This window comes from Jaculus jaculus, chromosome X, assembly GCF_020740685.1.
Source record: "Jaculus jaculus isolate mJacJac1 chromosome X, mJacJac1.mat.Y.cur, whole genome shotgun sequence".
Lineage (NCBI taxonomy): Eukaryota > Metazoa > Chordata > Mammalia > Rodentia > Dipodidae > Jaculus > Jaculus jaculus.
Window position 1 is genome coordinate 92,334,073 of NC_059125.1, and position 20,953 is coordinate 92,355,025.

The 20,953-nt window shown below is 36.4% G+C and overlaps 1 pseudogene; it reads right to left on the reverse strand.

The window, feature by feature from the left end:
* Nucleotides 1–1,444: 1,444 nt before the first annotated feature.
* LOC101612124 lies at nt 1,445–17,127 on the reverse strand (annotated as a pseudogene).
* Between the last annotated feature and the right edge of the window lie 3,826 nt (nt 17,128–20,953).

Consider the following 20,953-nt stretch of genomic DNA (forward strand, 5'->3'; position numbering starts at 1 on the left):
CATGGACATATGAAGTTGGACAGCTTCTTCTGTCATTATGGAGTTTCCCCTCTATCTATAAGCTTCAATAAATCCCAGTGAGGCTGACAGCAATGCAGTCTTTTTCTTTCTATTTTAAATTATTTTAATGACTAGGATCATATGTGCAGGAGCTGAATATTTTACTGCCTGGTTATTAAGATTATTTTTTTAAAGGAGTAATGTATCTTGGTTCTTCAGCTTATAGCTTTCCTATTTAGCCATGCTTATATGGGGTTTTCATGTAGAGGCATAATGCTCACAAGTCACAATCTTGAATGGCCTCCTCTAACTTTAGAAATGAACCTTTTTCTATTTTTTAAATAAACATTAAATCCCCTTTCTTATAATCAAGTAATGGTATATGAGAGGAATTGTTTGGAAAATAACAGGTATAGATGTTACCATTACCCTAAATTTTATATTATTCTGGTGACTATTTTAGGTGTTCCAAAGTACTATTAAATATATTGTCTTTCCTTGGACCCAAATGTGTAGTATGAGGGTCTGGAGAGATGGCTCAGCAGTCAAGGCACTTGCCTGAAAAGACTAGTTTCCAGGGTTTGATTCTCTGGTACCCTCATGTGGTATATGCATCTGGAGTTCGTTTTCAGTGGCTGGAGGCCCTGATACACCCATTTTATCCCTCTTTCTCTTTCTCTCCCTGCTTATAAATGAATAAATATTATAAAAATATGTAAGGGTATGTTAGTATATTAATCTAATAGTCATAGTGAACTACCAACACTGTTAGAGCAAAGCAGCAGCTCTCCAAGTAAATATGGCTAACATAATGACTTAGATCTCTTGTAAACATGTTATTTTTTTTCTGGGTCCTTGTCTATCCAGATGAAGAATGGAATGGACAGACAACAAAGCATGAACAAATAAGGAATTGTTTGTATAGTACTATAATACCTCCAATGGAAAGTGGCTGAGAGGCAGCACCAGCAAAGTGTGGAACAACCGTGAGAGTTGCCCATTATCACTCCAGCCATTGCTCTGTTAGCCAGAAAGCCTCCTTTGCTTGAGGACTATTATGATAGGGGAGCATATTCAGGTGTCAAAATGGGGACATTAACACAACCATACAATTTATACTTTGTGCCCAAAGTTTTTCCATGGAACTGTCTCTTTCAATCACAGAGTAGGGTGGGAGGGTACTTTCTGGTTTCACCTTTGTACTAATTCTCTTAACAATTCACTGGCTCACTTAAAAAGACATAATTGTACCTGGGTGAATAATAGTAAAATAAACCTGGAAATTGGGGAACTTCTATGAAACCATAATTAATAAATGTTCCTCTTGGTGGAAATAGGCTAAATGAAATTAGCAACTAGCTCCTCCTGAAACACTACCATCCTAAAGAATTTCCTTTGGATTAAGCCAAATGAAAGTAAAAATTCAAAAGCTTATCTGGATCATTCAGCAGCCAGAAACTATATCGCAAGATTTGATGACTTTTTTGTTTAAAATTGGCTTTGTTAAAAGGTCTGTTTTCAGACTTCCAGTTAAGATGGCATTGCAGGTACCATGCCGAAGCAGCCTATGGGGGAAAAAGACCAAAAAAAACTCAGCAAAATACACACTTTTACTAAAAAGTGAGGTGTACAGGAAATTGAAGCGGCAGAGGAGAAGTAGAAGAGATCCAGAGCATCCAGAGCCTGCACAGGCCGGCAAAAGTGGCCTCAGCAGCTCTGCCAACCACAGCAGCTGCGGCAGCGCACCAGAAAGCCGCTAGATGTGGCTTGAGCCACAGGAATAGCCAGGTGCGGGGAGCTTCCACTCACACTGGAGCTCTCCACAACTCAGGAAACATGAAGGGAGAGCGGCAGTGAGCAATAGAGAAGCAGACCACGAGGCAGAAGAACACATGGAACAGCGGGAGAACTAGAGCAGCTGTGGCTCCTTCCCCTCCCCCACCGCCTGAGCCCAGCTCCAGCAAACAGAGCAGTTGTCCCGGGATACAGTCACACCAACTTGAGCTGACAGCGTGACCCAAGCAGGAGCAGAGTCCGGCAGCAACATCAGTGGCTCTGGCACTGGTAACAGTGGTCCCAGCAGCAGCAGATGAAGTAGCAGCAGCAGCAACAGCACCTTCAGAGGCAGCAGTGGCAGATCCAGCAGAAGCAGCTTCAGTGGCAGCAGTGGCAGTGGATACAGCAGCACTTCAGCAGCAGTGGTGGCTCCAGCAGTGGCAGCTCCAGAAGCAGCAGCAGAGGGAGCAGCAGAGGTGGGCCCAGCAGCAGCAGCTTCAACAACAATGGCGACCGACACAGCAGTGGCAGCTTTAGCAGCAGCAGTTCTAGCAGCAGTGGTGCTGATCTGCAGGGCCACACTTGCCAGGCTCGGTTTGCCCCACAGGAAAATCCAGCGCCCAGCTCCAGAAATCAGAACAGCAGCCCGACGACCAAGGCAGCAAATTGACTGACACCAAAATCATCCAAGGTAACAGGGATTGCACCAGGGAATGGTCTCGCTTGGTCACAAGCTGACTTAGATCCCTCAACAGAACAGAAATCTTAACCTCTTTGTTGATAGAGGATCTGGTTGTTTAATAACTACTTTTGCATACATACTTGGGGCTGTTTTTGATTGAATGTGTACAGTGTTTAGTTCAATTTTAGAATCTACCTGTATTTTATTCCACTCACCCTACTTGAATACTCCCATAGCAGGGAAACTCGACCCCTAGGAACACATTTGCAGACACTCTGAGAGTCTTAAGAGCCACACCTAACACCTTAAGCTCCTACCCTGAAAATATATAACATCAAATCAATTGATACAGCTAAGAATACCCGGCTAGCTAGAAAATCCAAGCATTAACTTAATCCAAGATGTAAAAAGATATACATTATAACACAAGAAACACTAAAAAGCAAGATGATATAAATCCACCTAAAAGTATTAATGCATCAGAAATGACCTCCAGTGAGAACAAGTTAGAGGAAATGCCTGAGAAATATTTCAAAAGAATGATTGCAAATATGTTCAAAGAGGTCAAAGAACAAATCAAAAGATTCAAAGAAGAAATCAAAGAGGAAATCAAAGGAATCAAAGAAGAAATCAAAGAAGACGCAGGACACCAATTTAATGAAATAAAGAAGGCAAGAAAAGACATAAATAAGGAAATAGAAATCATAAAGAAAAACCAGTCAGAATTACTAGCAATGAAGAACACAGTTAATAAAATAAAAAACTCTGTAGAAAATCTCACCAGTAGAATGAATGAAGGAGAGGACAGAATATCTAAGCTAAAAGAGCAGGCGGCAGATCTAATACAGTCCAACAAAGAGAGAGACAAACTTATAGAAAAGTATGAGTGGGAATGTCAAGATATTCAGGACACTATGAAAGGATCAAATATAAGAATTCAGGGCATAGTAGAAGGAGAAGAATTCTACTCCAAAGGCATAGTAGGCATCTTCAACAAAATCATAGAAGGAAATTTCCCCCAAATTGGGAAAGAGGTGCCAATACAGATAGAGGAAGCCCTTAGAAGCTCAGCCAGACAAAACCTGGAAAGAACCTCTCCTCGCCAAATTATAATCAAACTTCCAAACACACACACCAAAGAAAAATATTGAAAGCAGTTAGAGAGAAAAATCAAGTTACCTTCAAAGGCAAGCCCATCAGGATTATAGCAGATTATTCAACACAAACATTAAAAGCCAGAAGGGCTTGTAGTGATATATTGCAAGTCCTGAAAGATAACAACTGTCAACCAAGGTTACTTTATCCTGCAAAGCTATTCATTCAAATAGATGGAGAAATAAGGACATTCCATGACAAAAGCAGGTTAAAGGAGTATTTGAAGACAAAACCAGTTCTACAGAAAATACTTGATAGAATCCTCCATGCTGAAGAAAAGGAAAAGTACACATATAAGGAACCTAGAAAAAAAACCACCAATACTCAAATACTAGTTAACACAAGAGAGCACAGGTAGAACCGGAACCAAAAAAAAAAAAAAAAAAGGGGGGGCAAACATAAATACACACACCTTTCAATATTCAATAATATATCTTAATAACAACAGCCCCAATGACCCAACAAAAAGACATAGGTTTGCAGACTGTGTTAAAAAGCAGGATCTTACAATTTGCTGTCTCCAAGAAACTCACAATTCTACAAACAATAGACATTATCTTAGGGTGAAAGGTTGGAAAACAGTGTTTCAAGCAAATGGGCCTAGAAACAAGCAGGGGTTGCTATCCTAATATCTGACAAGGTATACTTTACTCCAACATCAGTAAAGAAAGATAAGGAATGTCACTTTATATTGACTAAGGGCACACTCCAACAGGAGGGCAGCATAATCCTAAACATATATGCACCTAACATGGTGGCTCCCAAATTCATCAAACAAACACTATTAGAACTAAGGTCACAGATAACAACAAATACAATGTTGGTGGGTGACTTTAACACCCCATTCTTAACAATTATCAGGTTATCTCAGGAAAAAGCAAACAGAGAGGCATCTGGAGTAAGTGAGGTCATAGAAGGAATCGACCTAACAGATATATACAGGACATTTCATCCAAATGCTGCAGAATATACATTCTTTTCAGCAGCACATGGAACATTCTCTAAAATAGACCGTATCTTAGGACACAAAGCAAATCTTAACAAATTCAGGAAAATTGAAATAATTCCTTGCATTCTATCTGACCACAATAGAAATAAACAACAAATCAGTAGTAAGAAAGGCTATATATCATACACAAAATCATGGAAACTAAACAATACACTACTAAATGATGAATGGGTCAATGAAGAAATCAAGAAGGAAATCAGAAAATTTATAGAATCAAATGATAATTAGAACACAACATATCAAAATACCTGGAACACAATGAAGGCAGTACTAAGAGGGAAATTTATAGCCTTAAGTGCCTATATTAAGAAATTAGAAAGGTCACAAGTAAACGACCTAATGCTTCGCCTTAAAGCCTTGGAAAAAGAAGAACAAGCAAAGCAAAAATCTGTAGATGGGAAGAAATGATATAGATTAGGGAAGAAATTAATGAAATAGAAACAAACAAACAAAAAAAGCCAAAGAATTAATAAAACAAAGAGTTGGTTCTTTGAAAGAATAAACAAGATTGATAAATCCTTAGCAAATCTGACCAAAAGAAAGAGAGAAGAGACACAAATTAATAAAAATCAGAGATGAACAAGGTAACATCACAACAGAATCCAGAGAAATTCAAAAAAATCATAGGGACATACTATAAAAGCATATACTCCACAAAGTATGAAAATCTGAAAGAAATGGATGATTTCCTTGATCGATATGACCTACCTAATTTAAATCAAAATGAGATTAATCACTTAAATAGACCTATAACAAACATGGAGATCTGAACAGTTATCAATAATCTCCCAACTAAAAAGAGCCCAGGCCCAGATGGATTCACTGCTGAATTTTACCAGACCTATAAGGAAGAGCTAACACCATTGCTTCTTAAGCTTTTCCAGGAAATAGAAAAAGAAGGAATTCTACCAAACTCCTTCTATGAGGCCAGCATCACCCTGATACTAAAACCAGGCAAAGATAGAACAAAAAAAGAAAATTACAGACCAATCTCCCTCATGAACATAGATGCAAAAATTCTCAACAAAATATTGGCAAACAGAATACAAGAGTATATCAAAAAGATCATTCACCCTGAACAAGTAGGCATTATCCCAGAGATGTAGGGATGGTTCAACATACGCAAATCTATAAATGTAATACATTACATAAACGGGTTGAAGGACAAAAATCACATGATCATCTCATTAGACGCAGAGAAACATTTGACAAAATCCAACATCTCTTCATGGTAAAAGTCCTACAGAGACTGGGAATAGAAGGAACATATCTCAATATAACAAAAGCTATTTATGACAAGCCGACAGCCAACATATTACTAAATGGGGAAAAACTGGAAGCGTTTCCACTAAAATCAGGAACAAGACACGGGTATCCACTGTCCTAAGTTTTATTTAATATAGTTTTGGAAGTCTTAGCTATAGCAATATGGCAAGAGACACACAAAAAAGGGATACAGGGCTGGAGAGATGGCTTAGCATTTCTGCGCTTGCCTGTGAAGCCTGAGGACCTTGGTTCGAGGCTCAGTTCCCCAGGTCCCACGTTAGCCAGGTACACATAGGGGTGCACGCATCTGGAGTTCATTTGCAGAGGCTGGAAGCCCTGGTGTGCCCATTCTCTCTCTCTCCCTCTATCTGTCTTTCTCTCTGTGTCTGTTTCTCTCAAATAAATAATTTAAAAAAATTATAAAAAGGGATACAAATTGGAAAGGAAGAGATCAAGTTATCTTTATTTGCAGATGTCAAGATTCCATACATAAAGGACCCTAAAGACTCTACTAGCAAACTGTTAGAGCTGATGAAAACCTACAGCCATTTAGCAGGATACAAAATAAACACACAGAAATCAGTAGCCTTCATATATGCTAACAACAAACATACAGAGGAGGAAATCAGAGAATTACTCCCATTCACAATTGCATAAAAAAAAATAAAGTACCATGCAATAAACCTAGCAAAGGAAGTAAAGAATCTCTACAATGAGAACTTTAAAACACTCAAGCGAGAAATTGCAAGAGACACTAGAAAGTGGAGAAACATCCCTTGTTCCTGGATTGGAAGAATCAGTATTTTGAAAATGGCAATCTTACCTGAAGCAATCTACACATTTATTGCAATCCCTATCAAAATTCCAAAGGCATTCTTCATGGAAATAGAAAAAACAATCCAAAAATTCATTCATAATCACAAAAAAACCTCGAATATCTAAAATAATATTGATCAACAAAAATAAGGCTGGTGGTATCACCATACCTGATTTTAACCTATACTACAGAGTCATAGTAACAAAAACAGCATTGTTCTGGCACAAAAACAGACATGTGGATCAGTGGAACAGAATAGAGGACTCAGATGTAAGTCCAGGTAGCTATAGCCACCTGATATTCGATAAAAATGCCAAAAATACTCATTGGAGAAGAGACAGCCTCTTCAGCAAATGGTGTTTTGAAAACTGGATATAAAGCTGCAGAAGGATGAAAATAGATTCTTCTCTCTCGTCATGCACAAGAATTAAGTCCAAATGGACTAAAGACCTTAACGTCAGATCTGAAACTCTGAAACTGCTAGAGGAAAAAGTAGGGGAAACCCTTCAACACATTGGTCTTGGCAAAGACTTTCTGAATACAACCCCAATTGCTCAGGCAATAAAACCACAGATTAATCATTGGGACCTCATGAAATTACAAAGATTTTTCACCGCAAAAGACACAGTGAAAAAAGCAAAGAGGCAACCTACAGAATGGGAAAAAAATCTTCACCAGCTATATATCTGATAGAAGATTAATATCTAGAATATACAAAGAACTCAAAAAGTTAAATAATAATGAATCAAATAAACCAATCAAAAAATGGGCTATGGAGCTAAATAGAACATTCTCAAAGGAAGAAATATGAATGGCATATAAGCATCTTAAAAAAAAAAATTCTATGTCACTAGTCATCAGGGAAATGCAGATTAAAACTACATTGAGATTCCATCTCACTCCTGTCAGATTGGCCACCATCATGAAAACAAATGATCATACATGTTGGGAGGGATGTGGAAAAAGAGGAATGCAATCTGGCCCAGCCATTGTGGAAATAATGTGGAGGTGCCTAAAACAGCTAAAGATTGATCTTCCATATGACCCAGCTATAGCACTCCTAGGCATATATCCAAAGGACTCATCTCATTTACTTAGAAATATGTGTTCAACCACGTTTATTGTTCCTCAATTTATAATAGCTGGGACATGGAACCAGCCTAGATGTCCCTCAACTGATGAGTGGATAATGAAGATGTGGCACATTTATACATTGGAGTTCTACTCAGCAGTAAAGAAAAATGAAGTTATGAAATTTTCAGAAAAATTGATGGACCTGGAAAGGATTACATTAAGTGAGGTAACCCAGGCCCCGAAAGCCAAGCACCACATGTTCTCTCTCATGTGTGGATCCTAGCTACAGATGATTGGGCTTCTGTGTGAGAAGGAAAATACTTAGTAACAGAGGCCAGTAAGTTAAAAAAGAGATATAAAGGGAAGAAAAAGGAAGGGAGGAGATTACTTAATAGGTTAGTATTGTATATATGTAAGTACAATGATTGAGATGGGGAGGTAATGTGATGGAGAATGGATTTTCAAAGGGGTAAGTGTCAGTGCTTGAGGGAGGGGGGAATTACCATGGGATTTTTTTTTATAATCATGGAAAATGTTAATAAAAATTAAAAATTTTCAAAAAAGGTCTGTTTTCTACTACTAAACTTCATGGTAAATATAAATATACAATGAGCCCATAAAGACAGTATAGGAATAAGTGGCAGTATTCTGATAATGTAATAATATGAATATAAAACTAGTAGAATATATGCACAATTATAATAAGCATAGACACATAATGCTGTGAATTATTTTTCACCATTAATGGGCAAGATATATCCTTGTAAATTTTTAGTGTTTTATTTTCTTATTTATTCAAGAGAAATGAAAAAATCAGAGAGAGAGAGAGAGAGAGAGAGAGAGGCAGAGAGAAAGAGAATGAGTATGGGTTGGCCAGGACCTCCAGCCATTGAAAATGAACTCCAGGAAAATTTACCACCTAGAGCATTGAGTTTTATATGGGTATTGATGTAATGAACCCAGGTGATCAAGCTTTACATGTAAGTGTCTTTAACTGCCAAGCCATTTCTCCAGCTCTGGAGTCAGTTCATAACATAAAATTACACTGCATGGTCTCTGATAAATATAATATTCCTATATGTCTGTGTGAGACGGAGAGAGAAAGAGGAAGAGATATACTACTTAAACTTACTAAAATATTTTGTTAGCTTTCATTAATTGTACATAAAATGAGTTTCATTGCCTTCTTAAGCTTGTGATAATAAGGCAAGAAAAACTAGTATGTATACCTCCCACACAGAGAAATACCTCATGTAACTATATCTTAGAGGAACAAAGTTTGTCTTTCACTATTATGCTAAAGACTACATTCACCAGTCATATCATCTACTCACTCATGTATACATAGTTCTTATTCATATATGAAATTTTAGAAAATACACTACTAAATGTATTGAGTTCTATGATTTTATCTGTTGGTAGTTGCTGGAAAGCTAGAGGTTAGAGAAGCCACTGTCTGTAGTAAGAATTGAGTTTCTCAATGGTAGAGAGGTGTATTAAATAGTGCCACTGTGAGCTTTTTAAGAAGAAAATTCCCTTAAAGACAGTAGAAATATTAGAAAAAATACTCTTTAAGGTTTGAGGTCGTTTATAATTTAAAATGTTCTTTACTTGAATTATTTGTGCCATTGCATTTAGCCTGTATCTACACATTTCTAAAATAAATTTTATTTACTTATTTTGAAGGAGAGAGAGAGAGATGATGATGATGATGGATATACCAGGGCTTCCTACTACCGCAAATGAACTCCAGATGCATGTACTATTTTGTGCATGAATGCTGGGGAATTAGACCTGGCTCATTAGGCTTTGAAGGTAAGTGCCTTAACTGCTGAGAAACCTCTCGTTACACACACACATACATATTTATTTATTTATTCTTTCCACTATTGAAATTCAATTTTATGACTTTTATTTCATTGGTCTATTATTGCATTTTCCCAACAGTCTAATATGCTTTGTATATATAAGAAAGCTAAAGGAGGATATTTGCAAGGTATCTGATCTTTGTTACTGTTTCCAGAATCATATCCAGGAGTAACTATTCCCAGAGATCTAGTACATTGTCATGTACCAAAGTAGAAAATGATTCTCACCAAGGCTGGGAGTAAAAGCGAGGAAATATATGCCATTTATAAGCAGCTAACAAGTGAATAATTGGAGAAATTATGGGAAACAAAAGAATTAAATTTAGGTCACCAAATCTAGTCTTCCATATCTCAAATGTACCTACTGTTATTAAGGCAGTGACATTCACAATAGAGTTCTCTTTGTGCTTTTAAAAACTGCCTGCCATGTTATTGTTTATCTATAAACATCAGTGACTCTGGCTGCAGAATAATTGTATAATTTTGCATATAATGTCTGTAATTATTCATGTAATTCATTAATCATGAATTTCAGTCTCCAAGAACCAATATCTATGGGGTCAAAATTGTCTATTTTCTTAAGACCACATGGTTTCTGAGTTTCTAGTTATGAGTTAGAAGAATTAAATATAGGCTTTGGTAACTGTGGTGGTTTATATTGATTGCCAAACTGACAGGACTTGAATCACCTATAAGGGATCACCATAAGGGATTATCTTGATTATGTTAATTGAGGTGAGAAGACCCACCTTAACTTGTAATTGTAAGTAATAATGTGGCTTTCACTTGCTGTGCCATCTCTACTATGATGTACCATAAAATAGAACTTTCCCTTAAGCTGATTTTTGTCAGAAATTTTATCTAATCAATGAGAAGTTAACTGATATAGTATCTTCAGCTCTAAACACAAACTGAAGATACTCAGAAGGGTACATGCTTATGACTAATAGATTTATTTTCCTTTTATTCACAAGTCCCATTCATTATCCATCCTAGTAGTAATTATATATGTACTCTGTATAACCATGTAGATTTAACCCAATAGTAATAAGAACATAATGAATCATATATTTAATACTGGTTATAGAATTGTGTACACTATAAATAAAGATGAAAATTATAAGAAAATAAGGCAATATCAGAGATTTATAAGTTTTATTGGTTTAATTTTAATAATTGTCTTGTCTTGCACAGACCAATTAGAACTTCTGTGGCTTTTGTACCTGTGAAGGAAACCCTATAAGCAGAGTTTGTGATGGGTCATATAATGACATTTATTTTCAGTATATTTGCCATCATATTTGTCTGTTTAAGCCTTTTATTTTCCTTCATGGATTTCCATAGAGAAACAACAATACTTACAGACAATGCATTCAGTGATTATTTTCTTAGATTCTACTTATTAGATATCCACTGATGTGATATAAGGTAACAATGGAGGCTGGCAAGAAAATAGGAAACTGGTTATGGAGGAAAGTAGCCAAAAAGGAGAAGTAGATGCTCATGGGGGTCACTACTAGAAGAAAATAGCCAAAATCAAACTTGGCTTCCTTCAGTCTATGGTTGGCAGCCAGGTACTGTTTATCTCAGCAAGAGCTTGTGTTAATAAGGATAAGCCTAAAGCAAGTGAGCAGTCCCAACCCATTAATGAAAATATCAAATTCAGCTGACTAGTTTATAGTTACTGAGATGAAAGAATGGACAAATTGTATTTAGAAACTGATTTCCAAGTCAATTTATGAGAGACAATGTAATTCAAAATGGAGCTAAACTAACACTGCAGTTGGACTAAAAGCTGAGTGCATGATTTCTTGGTTTCTTTCCATTCTTTTATCTCCATTCCATACACAAGATAGAGTTTGAAGTAACCATTACTTGATATGTTTAAAACAAAAAAATAAGATGTTGTAACAAGAGTAACATGGCCTGTGCACAGTACATTCAACATAAAGCCTCTTGGTTTACTTTGCTAATAAACCATAAATGAGTATTTGAACAAATCATATTACATAAAACAACTACCCTGTTACAAAATTGTTTATGCCATTTTCCTAATCTATAGTTTTGTTTGAAATTGTATAAGTATGTCATCATTTCTCACCCTTCAGTGATGACACTGAAACAAAGGAAAGCCTAATAACTTGTGCATGCTCATCCAGCTTTAACAAGCGTTAAAACTCCCAAATTTAATTTTCAAAATGTATACTATGCTCACATTTTTTTCTGTTTCTGTTAATGACAAATGATGATACAAATAAAAGATTTTAGTTATTTTGACTAATTTAATTTGTGTAGATTGAATTGGAAAATATTGGAGCAAAATGCCACTCTGTGAAATCTCCTTGCATGCCTTTTTCTAACTTGCTTCAACATGCTTTGTTTTGAAAAAGAAAAGGCTTACTGATGAACTTTGGAACTCAGGACAATGAGGGAAATATTGTCAGAAAACATCATCTACATAATTAGTGTCCTGTGTTTAAGATTATCACATAGGCTAAATTTAACTGGGACTCTATCTTTGATTTCTGTTGTCATCTTACATAAACATTGCCTATCCTATTAGAAATCAACTTCTTAAATTTGCAGTTTAATTATAAAAGTCAAGCATATTTTAATTTACTGACAGAAACTGATGCTTCTAATGAAGTAGGTGGCTTTAGTTCAAATAAACAAATGATTATGGTTGACAGAAAAATTATAAACAAGGTCCCAATTAAATTAATGAATATTCTGTTATGGTTGTCCTCTAGGACACAATAACTAATATTTAGTTATAAAGATACTAAATATGGAAAAGAAATATATATTCATGATTAGAAACACAAAGACCATAAGCTATTAAGTAGATAAAAGGCCAAGGATTATCAGCATTTATTCAGTTTACATACTCCTACATATGGATTGCTGGTTACATTCTCTTTCCCCTCTCAAGCAAACTGTTCACAACAGGAATGAAAGCATCATTGTAGGCTTACATTATACATGCTGTCTATAGCAGAGAAAAGAGCACATTACATAGTTTTATTTCCATATTATAGTAAACTTATTAAATAAAATAAACATCTTTAATCTATACAAAAATCAAGGAAACATGATTTTTAATAGGATGAAAATTAGACTCTCATTAAACTTTTTACAATGCTTCATGCCACAAGTAAATAAGATAACACATTTTAAGTATTTAACAGGTGAAAATGCAATCTAGACTTTTGCACCCAGAGTAACTGAGTTAAGAAAAGTCATCCATATGCAAGGATTTAAATATTTTTCACAAAGTAACTTTCTGAGAAGCCCAGGAGTAACTTTCAAACAACAAAAGTTGCAAGATGGATAGAAACATATGGATCAGCGGAGATCATTAAATACATATCATTAAGTAAGACAAAATTAAGGTCAAAATAGAAAAGAAAAACATGTGTGTGTGTGTGTCTATATGGTATATCAATGTACATGTAACACAATTCAAACAGTGATGAGCAGATGAAGAAGCAACATATCAAAATACTCAATTATTTTAAGTAATAATAATGGCATGAGAGTTTTAGTATTATTAATTTTTATTCTGTCACTGTTTTTTGTTATTGGATCAAACAGATGTGAATTCTATCATCCTCTATGTTTTTGAGAAAGATGATTTTCATGTGGATGGGAGATACAGATATAATATAGCAAAGAATAAATAACCCCACAATAAAAATTCTTGTATTAATTTGAACTCATAATTTTATGCAGACATAGAAATTACATAATATATAATTGTTTTTCTTATTTTGTGTACTATAAATATATAATTATGTTTTTGAAGATTTTGTGTATTGTATGAAAATTGTACATATTGAAAAAGTCAGAAGCAATAATCTCAAAATAACACTTCTCACTAAAATAAAGCAATTCTCTTTGGAGAGACACTTGATTCCATTCCCTAAACTAAAAGTTCTGTGATAGGAAAGGTACATGATAAGTTGATAATGAGTCTATAGCAGACACATATGTAAGTTACAAAAAGTTGCATTGGTTCTGTCTACTTAGATTCAGGATTAAAACTAAGAGCAAAAAGGGGGAAACTTGACTTTTGAATTAAAAAAATGTAATAAAATGCCATAATTTGCTGGAGAAATGGTTCAGCATTTAAAGTGTTTGCCTGCAAACCCAACAACCCAGGTTTGATTCTACAGTAGTCATGTAAAGCCAGATGCACAAGATGGTTCGTGCATCTGGAGTTCATTTGCGCTGGCTGGAGGCTCTGGCATGCCCTCTCTTGCTCTCTCTCTACAAATAAAATAAAATATAACCGGGTATGGTGGCACACACCTTTAATCCCAGCACTTGGAAGGCAGAGGTATGGGGATCACCATAAGTTTGAGGCCACCCTGAGACTCCGTAGTGACTTCCAGGTCAGCCTGGACTAGGGTAAAACCCTACTTTGGAAAACCAAAGATAAATAAATAAAAAATTATATTTTAAAATTTCATAAATATGTGTAAGTCCATTATGTTCTAACATCTACATATAATACTTTGTAACCTAAATAAGATGATAGTTATCAATTGTATATATTTAATTCTCTGCTAAATAAAGGAGAAAGAAAACATTTATTTTATCTTTCCTACAGAAATATAACTGGTGTATAACCAACTTGTGTGAATAAAAATTGTGTCTTTTATGAAAGAACTATAATAATTTTAAAAAATGGTAGAATTATAACCTGATTATTATATTAAGTCAATAAACATAGGCATCAAGAAGAGATTGTAACCATAAAAACAGATATAGTCATACCTTATAGCTTCCTATGAAATAATGCATTGTAATAATAGCTTGCCAAAAGGATCAGATGAATATTATTAAACATTCACATTCAATTGCCAATGCTCAGTAGACACCAAGATGCAAGGAATATATTAAATTGCAACATGAAAAGGCAGTTAACAGCATATAGACTATGAAACTGTATATTTAATGATAACTATACAACAAATTCTAAAGTAAAATGTAAAGTAAAAGAGAAGTATGTAGAATATGAAAATGATAGGACATATAAAACGAAAAGAAAACATAGTAATGACTAATCTACCATATCTAATGATAAAAGCACAAAGAAATGTGAGCATTCATTCTACTTGTAGTGCTACTCCAGAGAGTATGGTATTATGATTAGGATAAAGGACATGGGAATTTGTGGGTAATATGATTCTAGGTAGGAGTTAAGATTGTGTTAACATTATGATACTTCATTAACTATATGTGTATGCTTTGGATCTGTTTTATTTTTCAATGAAAAGGTTACCTCAAAAACGGTGTCATTCAGGGAAGCTAAGTCATTCTCAAATGGGATCTTTGGAAACAAATGTGATGCAGCAATCCTTCTCAAACCAAAAGTGAAGTTGCAATGTCTGTGGCAGGTAGGATAAATGGACTCAAGAAAGGTAAGAGAAAAACACTGCATTGTGTGTTTACTTTGGACCAAGGCTGTTGCCTTTATTATATCATTTGTTTACCTGTTGTTTTATGTGTTAAGGATAGTGAGTTCCTTCATTTTCAAAGTGAAATAAACAGAGGCCACAGGTGTTAAGAAATGATTTGCTTAGCTAGTCAGTGGTGGAGACCAGATTCTAGTGAGTTCTATAAGAACCCAGAACCCAATTCTGAACCAATAGGATATGTACCACTACAGAATAATTCTGCCTTACAAAATAAGTAAAAGACTAATTTGAAAATTAAAAGGAAATATTTTAAAAAGTCAACCAGGGGCTGGATGGATATCTTAGTGGTTACAGTGTTTGCCTACAAAGCCAAAGGACCCAGATTCAATTCCCCAGGACCCACGTAAGCCAGATACGCAAGGGGGTGCACGTATCTGGAGTTCATTTTCAGTACCTGGAGGCCCTGGTATGCCCATTCTCTTGCTCTCTCTATCTCTCCCTCTTTCTCTGTCAAACAAATAAATAAATAATAAAATATTTTAAAAACTCAATCAGGTCAACTTTGGACAAATAAACATGAAACATTGTGATAAACTGCAGGTGGCTAACCACAAAATTATTATATCTCAAAAAGGAGTGCTTGGTGTCATAAATTTAAGATTCCATTATATTTATGAATGAAATATTAAGAATAAGAGAAGTGAGAGATAACCTTGTCTGAGTGTGAACTTATAGACAGTAACCCTCTACTTACCCATTCTATTGTTTTATATATATGAGTGGTTATTTTTTTCATTCCATTGGAAAAGCTTTTATTAAGATCCCACCAGCTGGGGACTGTTCTGACATTAAGTACTCTCCTTGGTGCAATGTAGTCTTGCTTGAGTGGTCCCATGAGTACTTTCTTCTCTTTCATGGTCCAGAAGTGGCCATAGCCAAACTTAGAAGTGGTATCAATAAACTGCCAGTCAATCTTCACCCAAGCCTGCCATTTGGTTTGCACCAGCAAGAACTTGCACAGGGTGTGCACCCACTTCTTGGTTCCTACTGCACAACCCTTCAGCAAGACAAATTCATTGGTCACTTCACTATAATGTACAAAACCACACAGTGGGTTAATGCTCTTGGCAGACAGGTCATAATCAGTGGAGGCACTGTTCTTAACCAGCTATCCATCCTTGATAAGGTAGCCCTGACCAGTCTGGTAGATCTTCTTATTGATCTCAGTGTGGTGATGGTAGCCCTTCTAGCCAGCTGGAGCCACAGAGAAAGCCACAGAGGCAGGATGCCAGGCTTCAATACAGGCAACCTTGCACAGCTCTAGGTGGGTCTTCCAGGGTAGCTTCTTTGTCTGCCAGCGTTTGTTGACACCTTTGTGGCCTTTGCCTTTGGTCAGGGCAATGGAATCAATCATTTCATCCTGGACAAGCACCTGGTTCATGGGAATCTGATGTTCTAGCCTCTACCCGGTCCAGTCTCGCTTCTCCGGCCACAGTGCGACCATTAACCCGGATCTTCATCAGGTGGGCCTTCTTCTGAGGATGAAGAATCAAGCACATCTGGATATGGGTAATAATGAGAATGACCTGATAGTACTTCTTCATGATGCTGAAATCCTTCTCCAGTTGCTTCTTGCCCATGTTGTCTGGCCATTACTTGCAGTATTTAGTGAAGGCCTTCTTCTTAGATTAGTGCCAGTTCTTATAGAAGTGCCTTTTGCACTCATCACTGATATGCTCAGAAAAGATGTTCTTGAAGGTACAGAAGCCTCAAGAGGTTTCCACATAAGCCCATGATGCCTACAACCACCATATGTGGAGTCTCTACAGTGGTGACAGCCTCCACTACTTCTTTCTTATTCACCTTGGATCCTGGCCTATCAACTTCTCAGACAATGTGGGTCATGCCTGCCTTGTAGCCCAAAAAGACTGTAAGGTGGATTGGCTTGGAAGGGTCATCCTTGGGGAAGCAATTCACTTTCCACCATGTCTTCTGCACTTCTGGGGCAAGAAGCCCAAGGACCCATGCCTGGGCACAGAAAATTTCCTGTGAAACATCTCTCTGTCAGACCCGCCTATAGATCATATATGACTGTTTTCAATTATATACAAAGTGGACCATGGCCCTGACTCATGCTACACATGGGATGCTTTAATTTTCAGTGAGAATAATAAATTCCTTGTGCCTCAGAGCTGTTACTTCTAGCTGGTGTGCTCTTCTCTCTACTTCCTTTGCAGCAGTTTCTTTCTCATTACTCACATATCACTTGAGAGCAACCTCCTGTTTCTACTGCTTACCCTGCCAGTCTTCATTTCCTTTGGAGCACAACCCACAATGAATTTGTATCCTTATGTTTTACATGCTTATTGTTTTGTTTGTCCTCAGACTGAAAGTCCTTTTTTTAACACAGAGTTCTCAGTTATTTTTCACAATCATTTTTCTGATATCCTCCCCAGTGCCTATTATGTACTTATCTATCACCTATCCATGTATCATCTATCTGTCTACTGGTAGAGAATAAGGTAATAACATAAACAGACATTTTAGATTGGCATTGTTGTTAAAGTGAAAATTCATCTCCATAAACTAAGAAGCCATCATTTGGTATTTTTCATTTATTTTATTTTGTTATTTCTTCCATTTGTGAGTCTTATGCTATTTTGTACTCTCTGTGATATCCTTCTAATATATCATTCACACAGTGGTACAGATACACACAGAGACACACAAAAGAACAAAGCCAGAATATTTTCCCTCAGTTTCTTACTGAGAGTTTTGGTGGACAAAAACACATGCATTCATAATGCCTATCTTGCCTTTAGTGCTTTGTTCACCAGTTTTCCTAGAGTATTCATTCAATTAAACCACACACCAGCAAAGCCAAGGCTTATCTAGCTACCCAAGGATTTACATTCCCACTGTGTTACTAAAGAACATGCTGTATTTCTTGGCAAACTCATTAAAACCTCAGTACCTGGAACTCCTGGGAAGTCTGCTTCCCCTGAAGTATCCTCCCAGAATTGGAATAGACACCAGATTATTGTGGATGCCAGAATGCATGCATCATCCAGACACACAACAGAGCTTTTTAAAGAGTTCACCCTTCATTTTATAGTAGGTAACTAACTAAATAAAAAAAAAGTTAAAAGTGAACTGGATAGATTGGATAAAATAAAACTGATTCTAGTGCTTTGGAATAAAGTCCAGAGATATAAATGCATGTGACTTGTGGAACCTGGAGATTTAAATTCTTCAAAGTGAATTCTAATTTTCTGTTCTCCTTAGATTGCAGCAGCTCTGATTATTTATACAAAGTAACATTATAGTTTCTCCAGGGTACTGCTCACTATAGAACACTCAGTTTTTCAACTCAATATCTGTGTCACCTCAGGGCCGATGTTGATTTTGACATGAATATTGAGGAAGAAATAGGCCTCTGAGGGATATCTTTTTTATATTTTTTTCAGTAAGAAAAAAAAAAATAGTTACATATGCCCATGTGGGCTCCTTTGTTCTTTGGACTGAAATCTTGCTGTGCACTTGGAGGTATCTCAGATCCTTAAGGAAGTGCATCAAGTGTGTAAAAGTGAGTTCAGGGCCAGTTATATTTTAGGCTCTGCAGTTAGGACTTTAGCAAGTGATTTTGTGAAAAAGGATCATTAAGTGTCAGCTGGAAAAAAACGCAAATCATAAGCAGTCTCTTTTGCTAAAGAAATTATAATATTAAGGTACTGAAGTTCAACCACCCAGGAAAAACAGTGGATAAAGTCCGATAGTAAGAATGAAGCTTAGGGCAGGCAGGGGATTAAGACAGAGGAAAATAATGGTTGAATTCTGCAATACCTCTATGCATTGTTACTCATTCATTTTTACCACTAAGAACTTATGAGATTTTAATTTCAAATATTTTACCCTGATATCTAAATTCTAAGTTCTATGATACATTAGGACAAGATTATGTTGCACTCAGGTTTTCATTGCTGGCAGCAATCACCCAAGAAAGAGCAGACTGTGGGGAAAAAAGAGGCTTATTTTGGCTTACAAGCACAAGAGGGAAGCTCCTAGATGGCAGGGAAAATGATGACACAAGAAGAGGTGGAATTCACCCCCTGGCCAACATCAAGTGGACAATAGCAACAGGGGAGTGTGTCAAACACTGGCAATAGGAAACTGGCTATAACACCCACAAGCCCGCCTCCAACAATACACTCCCTCCAGGAGGCATTAATTTCCAATTCTCCATCTGCTGAGAACCTAGCATTCAGAACACCTAATTTATGGGGGACACCTGAATCAAACCGCATAAGGTGCACAGCTATGTCAGCACTTTCAATTTTATTGTTTTTTTTTTTTTTTTTTTGGCTTTTTGAGACAGCCTTATCACTCTAGCACAGGGTGACAAGGTACTCTGTAGCCCAGACTGACCTCAGACACATTAACCATTCTCCTACCTCAGCCTCCAAAGGGCTGGAAGTACCACACATAGCTATGAAACCACTTTCAATCACTTGAAAGTTTTATTGAAAACCAAAAGGCAAATTGATGAAATAAACTCAGTAGGCATTGAGGTCTTAAAGGGGGCCAACAATTAAAAGAATGGTATATTAAATCAATTTTTATTCCTCCAGCAACTACAATTTCAAGATGGAGGCACACTTTAAATGCATTGTACCTCAAATATGCTATATCACATACCACATGAAAGCAAGCCTAATCAAGACAGCATGAAGGAGATACACATATCATTAATAAATCTGAAATGCCTTGTTCCTTCTTGTAAGAATTCTGGGTTTAAGGAGTTTGCTTTGTTGTATGGTAGAACTGAACTTGAATCTGTTCCAGAATTTTAGTCAGATGTCAAAGATCACTAGAGGCAGCACTCTGACACTGACAACTTAACTTTTCTGAATGACTGTCAAATGACTCTAGGTAAATATAAACCTAACAATGCAATAAAAAGGCAAGTGCATGAACTGCCTAATCCCCTAGGATCACCAACCTCAATCTTTTTAAGTTAGTTTTATATACATAATTTAAAACTAAATTTATGAATTAGGTAAAATAATTCTGTAGTCATCCATTGGCAGATAAATCCTTGAGTCCAAAGGCAGGTTTGATGTCAGAATTATTTGTATAAGGGGACCATGCCATCCTCTCTCCCCACCCTTCCAAAAGATCTCTGGGTCTCCACCTGGCTGGGACTTTTCCTACCTGAGCAGACAGTCCCTCCCATCCCCACCAACAATAGCCTAATCTATTGAAACATAAAAGGGAACAATCATTGAAGACATTTTGAGGGTTCACTACAGCTTCCTCCTGAATAAAATGAGTCCAACACTATGGTGGGCAGACCACATTTCAAAAGTAAAGACACAAAACATCAAATGGAAGTAACCCTAACAAGGTTGCCTAGTCCCACAATGGAAGTCTCTAATCAAAATGTACAAGAGACAACAGGATCAGAACCCCAAAATGAAGACACAAGGCATATGACCCTGACCAGATAATTGGCAGAACTTTCAGAAAATCAAGAAAAGACCAACAATTGTGTGAATGTTGTCCACAATAGATTGGACCTAATAGAAAAGAGAGAGAGAGAGTGAGAAAGAGAGAGAGACTGACTTCCAAAGACAGTTAAATGTTCTGAAGGAGAGCCAAAAAAAAAAAAAAAAAAGGACTGAAATAGTAAGCTGGTGAAGCTCAATGAAGACATAAAGAAGCACAAGGATGAACTCTAAGAAGCATTAAGAAAATCAGAAAATGACCTGGAAAGGAAAATTGGCAGAGGAATGGATACTATACACAAATAGGCAATAGAAAATACAAACATACAAACCAAATTGAACAAGTCCAAACATCTCTAGAAGCCCTCAAGAACAAAGT